This window comes from Arachis duranensis, chromosome 1, assembly GCF_000817695.3.
Source record: "Arachis duranensis cultivar V14167 chromosome 1, aradu.V14167.gnm2.J7QH, whole genome shotgun sequence".
NCBI lineage: Eukaryota > Viridiplantae > Streptophyta > Magnoliopsida > Fabales > Fabaceae > Arachis > Arachis duranensis.
In genome coordinates this window covers 73,834,339-73,841,380 of record NC_029772.3, presented here as the reverse complement: position 1 = coordinate 73,841,380, position 7,042 = coordinate 73,834,339, and the positions used below count along the sequence as shown (strand labels likewise).

Sequence of the window (7,042 nt, the reverse complement as noted above, 5' to 3'; positions counted from 1 at the left end):
GAAAAATCCTTCAGAGTTTTTAAGAATGAATTCTAGAGTTTCAAAATGGTATGCTGAAGCTTGGCTGGCAATCAAGCTTTAGACTAACCTGGTATGATTCCTGGGATTTTGATTGAGGACTTTGAATTCATTACTTCCTTTTTCCTTTATGTTTTTCGAAAAATATAAAATAAAATACAAAAAAATTCATAAAATCATAAAAACCAAAAATATTTTGTGTTTCTTGTTTGAGTCTAGTGTCATGTTTTAAGTTTGGTGTCAATTGCATATTCATCTTGTTCTTGCATTTTTCGAAAATTCATGCATTCATAGTGTTCTTCATGATCTTCAAGTTGTTCTTGGTAAGTCTTCTTGTTTGATCTTTAAATTTTCTTGTTTTGTGTTGCATGATGTTTTTCATGTGCATTTTTACATTCATAGTGTCTAAACATGAAAGATTTCTAAGTTTGGTGTCTTGCATGTTTTCTTTGCATCAAAAATTTTTCAAAAATATGTTCTTGATGTTCATCATGATCTTTAAAGTGTTCTTGGTGTTCATCTTGACATTCATAGTGTTCTTGCATGCATCATGTGTTTTGATTCATAATTTTCATATTGTGAGTCAATTTTGTTGTTTTTCTCTCTCATCATTAAAAATTCAAAAATAAAAAAAAAATATCTTTTCTTTTTTCTCTCAAAATTTTGAAAATTTGAGTTGACTTAGTCAAAAAAAATTTAAATTAGTTGTTTCTTATAAGTCAAGTCAAATTTTCAAATTTAAAAATCTTATCTTTTTCAAAACTTTTTCAAATTTTAATCATATCTTTTTATCTTATCTTTTATATCATATCTTTTTCAAAATTTTATCTTTTTCAAAAAATTTTGATTTTAAAATTTTTTTTCTTACTTCTTATCTTCTTATCTTTTCAAAAATTGACTTTCAAATCTTTTTCAACTAACTATTTGACTTTTTGTTTATTTCTTATCTTTTTCAAAACCACCTAACAACTTTTCTCTCTCTAATTTTCAAAAAATTCTTTTTAATTAATTAATTGTTTTAAATTTTAATTTTAATTTTATTTCTTATCTTAATTTTCGAAAATCATTAACTCCTTTTCAAAATTATTTTCGAAAACTTCTGTCTCTCATCTTATCCTATTTATTTGTTCATTTACTAACACTTCTCTTCATCTCAAATCTCTGCCCCTATCCTCACCCTTGTGTTTTGATTTTCCTTTCTTTATTCCCTTCTTCTTCTACTAACATAAAGGAATCTCTACACTGTGACATAGAGGATTCCTCTTCTTTTTTCTGTTCTCTTCTCTTTCATATGAGTAGGAATAAGGAAAAAGGCATTCTTGTTGAAGCTGATCCAGAACCTGAAAGGACTCTGAAGAGGAAACTAAGAGAAGCTAAATTACAACAATCCAGAGACAACCTTGCTGAAATTTTTGAACAAGAAAAGGAGATGGCAGCCGAACCCAACAACAATAATGCAAGAAGGATGCTTGATGATTATACCACACCTACGTCCAAGTTTGATGGAAGAAGCATCTCAATTCCTGCCATAGGAGCAAACAGTTTTGAGCTGAAACCTCAATTAGTTGCTGTAATGCAATAGAACTGCAAGTTTCATGGACTTCCATCAGAAGATCCCTACCAGTTCTTAACTGAGTTCTTGTAGATCTGTGAGACTGTTAAGACTAATGGAGTAGATCCTGAAGTCTACAGACTCATGCTTTTCCCTTTTGCTGTAAGAGATAGAGCTAGAGCATGGTTAGACTCTCAACCTAAAGATAGCCTGGACTCTTGGGATAAGCTGGTCACAGCTTTCTTAGCTAAATTCTTTCCTCCTCAAAAGCTGAGCAAGCTTAGAGTGTATGTTCAAACTTTCAAACAAAAAGATGGTGAATCCCTCTATGAAGCTTGGGAAAGATACAAGCAGATGACCAAAAGATGTTCTTCTGACATGTTTTCAGAATGGACCATGATAGATATATTCTATTATGGTCTCTCTGAGTTCTCAAAGATGTCCCTGGACCATTCTGCAGGTGGATCCATTCACCTAAAGAAAATGCCTGCAGAGGCTCAAGAACTTATTGACATGGTTGCAAATAACCAGTTCATGTACACTTCTGAGAGGAATTCCGTGAATAATGGGACACCTCAAAAGAAGGGGGTTCTTGAAATTGATGCTCTAAATGCCATATTGGCTCAGAACAAAATGTTGACTCAGCAAGTCAACATGATTTCTCAAAGTCTGAATGGATGGCAAAATGCATCCAACAGTACTAAAGAGGCATCTTCTGAAGAAGAAGCTTATGATCCTGAGAATCCTGCAATAGCAGAGGTAAATTATATGAGTGAACCTTATGGAAACACCTATAATTCATCATGGAGAAATCATCCAAATTTCTCATGCAAGGATCAACAAAAGCCTCAACAAGGCTTTAATAATGGTGGAAGAAATAGGCTCAGTAATATCAAGCCTTATCCATCATCTTCTCAGCAATAGACAGAGAATTCTGAATAGAGCACCTCTAACTTAGCAAACTTAGTCTCTGATCTGTCTAAGGCCACTTTAAGTTTCAAGAGTGAAACAAGGTCCTCCATTAGAAATCTGGAGGCACAAGTGGGCCAGCTGAGTAAGAAAGTCACTGAAACTCCTCCTAGTACTCTCCCAAGTAATACTGAAGAAAATCCAAACAGAGAGTGCAAGGCCATTGATATAATCAATATGGCCAAACCTAGAGAGGAAGGAGATGACGTGAATCCCAATGAGGAAGACCTCATGGGACGTCTCTCAAGCAAGAAGGAGTTCTCTATTGAGGACCCAAAGAAAACTGAGGCTCATATAGAGACCATAGAGATTACATTAAACCTCCTTCTGCCATTCATGAGCTCTGAAGACTATTCTTCCTCTGAAGAGGATGAAGATGTAACTGGAGAGCAAGTTGCTCAATATCTAGGAGCTATCATGAAGTTGAATGCCATGTTATTTGGTAATGAAACTTTGGGAAGGTTAACCTCCCTTGCTCATTGGTGAACTAGATACATGGGTTCAGCAAACTTTACCTCAAAAGAAACAAGATCTTGGTAAATTCTTAATACCCTGTACCATAGGCACCGTGACCTTTGAAAAGGCTCTGTGTGACCTAGGGTCAGGCATAAATCTAATGCCACTCTTTGTAATGGAGAAGCTGGAGATCATTGAGGTACAACCTGCCATATTCTCATTACAATTGGCAGAAAAGTCAGTAAGACAAGCTTATGGAGTGGTAGAGGACGTGTTAGTAAAGGTTGAAGGCCTTTACATCCCTGCTGATTTCATAATCTTAGACACTAGGAAGGAGGAGGATGAATGCATCATCCTTGGAAGACCTTTCCTAGCCACAGCAGGAGCTGTGATAGATGTTAACAGAGGAAAATTAGTCCTTTAATTGAATGGGGACTACCTTGTGTTTAAGGATCAAGGGTATTTTTCTTTAACAATGGAGAGGAAGCATGAAAAGCTTCTCTCAGTACAGAGTCAAACAAAGCCCCCACCATCAAACTCTAAGTTTGGTGTTGGGAGGCCACAGCAAAACACTAAGTTTGGTGTTGAATCCCCACATCCAAACTCTAAGTTTGGTGTTGGGAGTCTACAACATTAACCTGATTACCTGTGTGGCTCCATGAGAGCCCATTGTCAAGCTATTGACATTAAAGAAGCTCTTATTGTTCTTTTATGTTTTATTAGGTTCATGATCATGTGGAGTCACGAAAAAAATACTAAAATTAAAAATAGAATCAAAAATAGCAGAAGAAAAATCACACCCTGGAGGAAGGACTTACTGGCGTTCAAACGCCAGTAAGGAGCATCTGGCTAGCGTTCAACGCCAGAACAAAGCATGGATCTGGCATTGAACGCCAGAAACAAGCAGCATCCTGGCGTTTGAACGCCAGGAGTATACCCTGAGGAGAGCTGGCGCTGAACGCCAGAAACAAGCATGGAACTGGCATTCAACGCCAGAAACATGCTACAATTGGGCGTTGAACGCCCATCATAAGCATCACTTCGGCATTTAAATGCCAGAATTGTATGCAAAGGCATTTTAAATGCCTAATTGGTGTATGGATGTAAATCCTTGACACCTCAGGATATGTGGACCCCACAGGATCCCCACCTACCTCAACTCACCTTCTCTCTTCTTCACCAATCACCTCAATCTCTCTTCCCTATCACCTCTTTACCACTCACATCCATCTATCTCTTCCCCACCTAATCCCACCCATATGGCCGAAACATACACTTCTCTCCCTCTCATCCATATTTTCTCTTTTTCTTCTTCTTTTCTTTCTTCTCTTGCTCAAGGGCGAGCAAAATTCTAAGTTTGGTGCGGTAAAAGCATAGCTTTTTTCTTTTTCCATAACCATTGGTGGCACCTAAGGCCAGAGAAACCTAAAAAAAAGGATAGAAAAGGGAAGACAAAAAATTTTTCATTTCAAGGGTCCATAGCTCAGTAATAGAGCATTTGACTGCACATCAAGAGAGTATGAGGAATTCCCTCATCAAGAAATTCCTGAGATACCTTAGGGGATACATTTTCCTCCACAACTATTGGGAGCAACTAAGGATAGGAGCACCAAAATCACTAGGGATCATGCAACAGAGGCAAGGAAGAGACATAAAGGAGCTCAAAAAGCACCATTGGTCCTCCAAAAGGCGCCACCCTCACTAAGGTGGACTCATTCCTTAACTTCCTTGTTCTTATCTCTCTGTTTTTCGATTTTTATGCTATATGTTTGTTTATGTTTTATGTCTTTATTACATGATCATTAGTATTTAGTAACTATGTCTTAAGGCTATGAATAATTCCATGAATCCTTCACCTTTCTTAAATGAAAAATATTCCTAATTCAAAAGAACAAGAGGTACATGAATTTCGAAATTATCTTTGAATTTAGTTTAATTATATTGATGTGGCGACAATACTTTTTGTTTTCTGAATGAATGCTTGAACAATGCATAATTTTGATCTTGTTGTTTATGAATGTTAAAATTGTTGGCTCTTGAAAGAATGATGAACAAAGAGAATGCTATTGACAATCTGAAAAATCATGAAAATTGATTCTTGAAGCAAGAAAAAGCAGTGAAAAAGCAAAAGCTTGAAAAAAAATGGCAAAAAAAAAAAAGAAAAAGCAAGTAGAAAAAGCCAATAGCCCTTAAAACCAAAAGGCAAGGGTAAAAAGGATCCAAGGCTTTGAGCATCAATGGATAGGAGGGCCCAAGGAAATAAAATCCAGGCCTAAGCGGCTAAATCAAGCTGTCCCTAACCATGTGCGCCAAGACACATAAAAGTAGCTGTGTTCAAGAATCAACATACTTAACTAGAAGAATCAATAACACTATCTGAATATCTAAGTTCCTGCAGATGCCAATCATTCTAAACTTCAAAGGAAAAAGTGAGATGCCAAAACTGTTCAGAGGCAAAAAGCTACAAGTCCCGCTCGTCTAATTAGGACTAATATTCATTGATATTCTGGAATTTATAGTATATTCTCTTCTTTTTATCCTAATTGATTTCCAGTTGCTTGGGGATAAGCAACAATTTAAGTTTGGTGTTGTCATGAGCTGATAATTTATACGCTTTTTGGCATTGTTTTTAGATAGTTTTTAGTATAATCTAGCTACTTTTAGGGATGTTTTCATTAGTTTTTATGCTAAATTCACATTTCTGGATTTTACTATGAGTTTGTGTTTTTTTCTGTGATTTCAGAAATTTTCTGGCTGAAATTGAGGGACCTGAGAAAAACTCTGATAAAAGGCTGACAAAGGACTGCTGATGCTGTTGGATTCTGATCTCTCTGCACTTGAAATGGATTTTCTGGAGCTACAGAATTTCAAATGGCGCGCTCTCAATGGCGTTAGAAAGTAGACATCCAGAGCTTTCCCGCAATATATACCATACTTTATTTGAGATTAAACGACGTAAACTGGCGCTCAACCCCAGTTCCATGCTGCATTCTGGAGTCAAACGCCAGAAACACGTCACGAACCAGAGTTGAATGCCAAAAACACGTTACAACTTGGCGTTCAACTCTAAAAGAAGCCTCTGCACGTGTAAAGCTCAAGCTCAGCCCAAGCACACACCAAGTGGGCCCCGGAAGTGGATTTCTGCATCAATTACTTACTTCTGTAAACCCTAGTAGCTAGTCTAGTATAAATAGAACATTTTACTATTGTATTCTAGGTCTTTGACCATTTGGTCTTTTGACCATAGGTCCTTCCCCCTATTTTCAAAGCAGGCGCGGATTGATGAATAGGAGATGTTGTGCGAGTATCTACAGGACCCAAATTATCAATAAGTTCGCCAAGTACGTTAAAAATTCGTCCTAGAGTTGCTCCGCCCACTGGAACACTTAGGGGAGCTCCCGTATCAATCACTTCCATTCCTCTCATTAGACCATCTGTAGCGCTCATAGCTACAGCTCTAACTCGATTATTTCCTAATGATTGCTGTACTTCACAAGTCACGTTAATTTGTTGACCAACAATGTCTCGACCCTTTACAACGCTCTTACATTTTGGGGGCTGGCCATTTGGCCATGCCTGGACCTTCACTTATGTATTTTCAACGGTGAAGTTTCTACACACCATAGATTAAGGGTGTGGAGCTCTGCTGTACCTCGAGTTTTAATGCAATTACTACTATTTTCTATTCAATTCAACTTATTCTTATTCTAAGATATTCGTTGCACTTCAACATGATGAATGTGATGATCCGTGACACTCATTATCATTCTCACCTATGAACGCATGAATTACAACCACTTCCGTTCTACCTTAGACCGGGCGCATATCACTTGGATTCCTGATGCACGACACATGGTTGCCCTTTCTTGACAACCGAGCTTTCCATTCTGTGAGATCAGAGTCTTCATGGTATAAGCTAGAATTGATGGCGGCATTCATGAGAATCCAGAAAGTCTAAACCTTGTCTGTGGTATTCCAAGTAGGATTCTGGGATTGAATGACTGTGACGAGCTTCAAACTCGCGATTGTTCGGCATGATGACAAACG

At 37.3% G+C, this 7,042-nt stretch overlaps 1 non-coding gene across 1 annotated transcript; it reads right to left on the bottom strand.

Moving 5' to 3' along the window:
- Positions 1–1,846: 1,846 nt before the first annotated feature.
- On the bottom strand, positions 1,847–1,950 carry LOC127742526 (small nucleolar RNA R71). The gene has a single exon (XR_008003855.1). It is a non-coding gene; the product is annotated as a small nucleolar RNA R71 (small nucleolar RNA).
- Between the last annotated feature and the right edge of the window lie 5,092 nt (positions 1,951–7,042).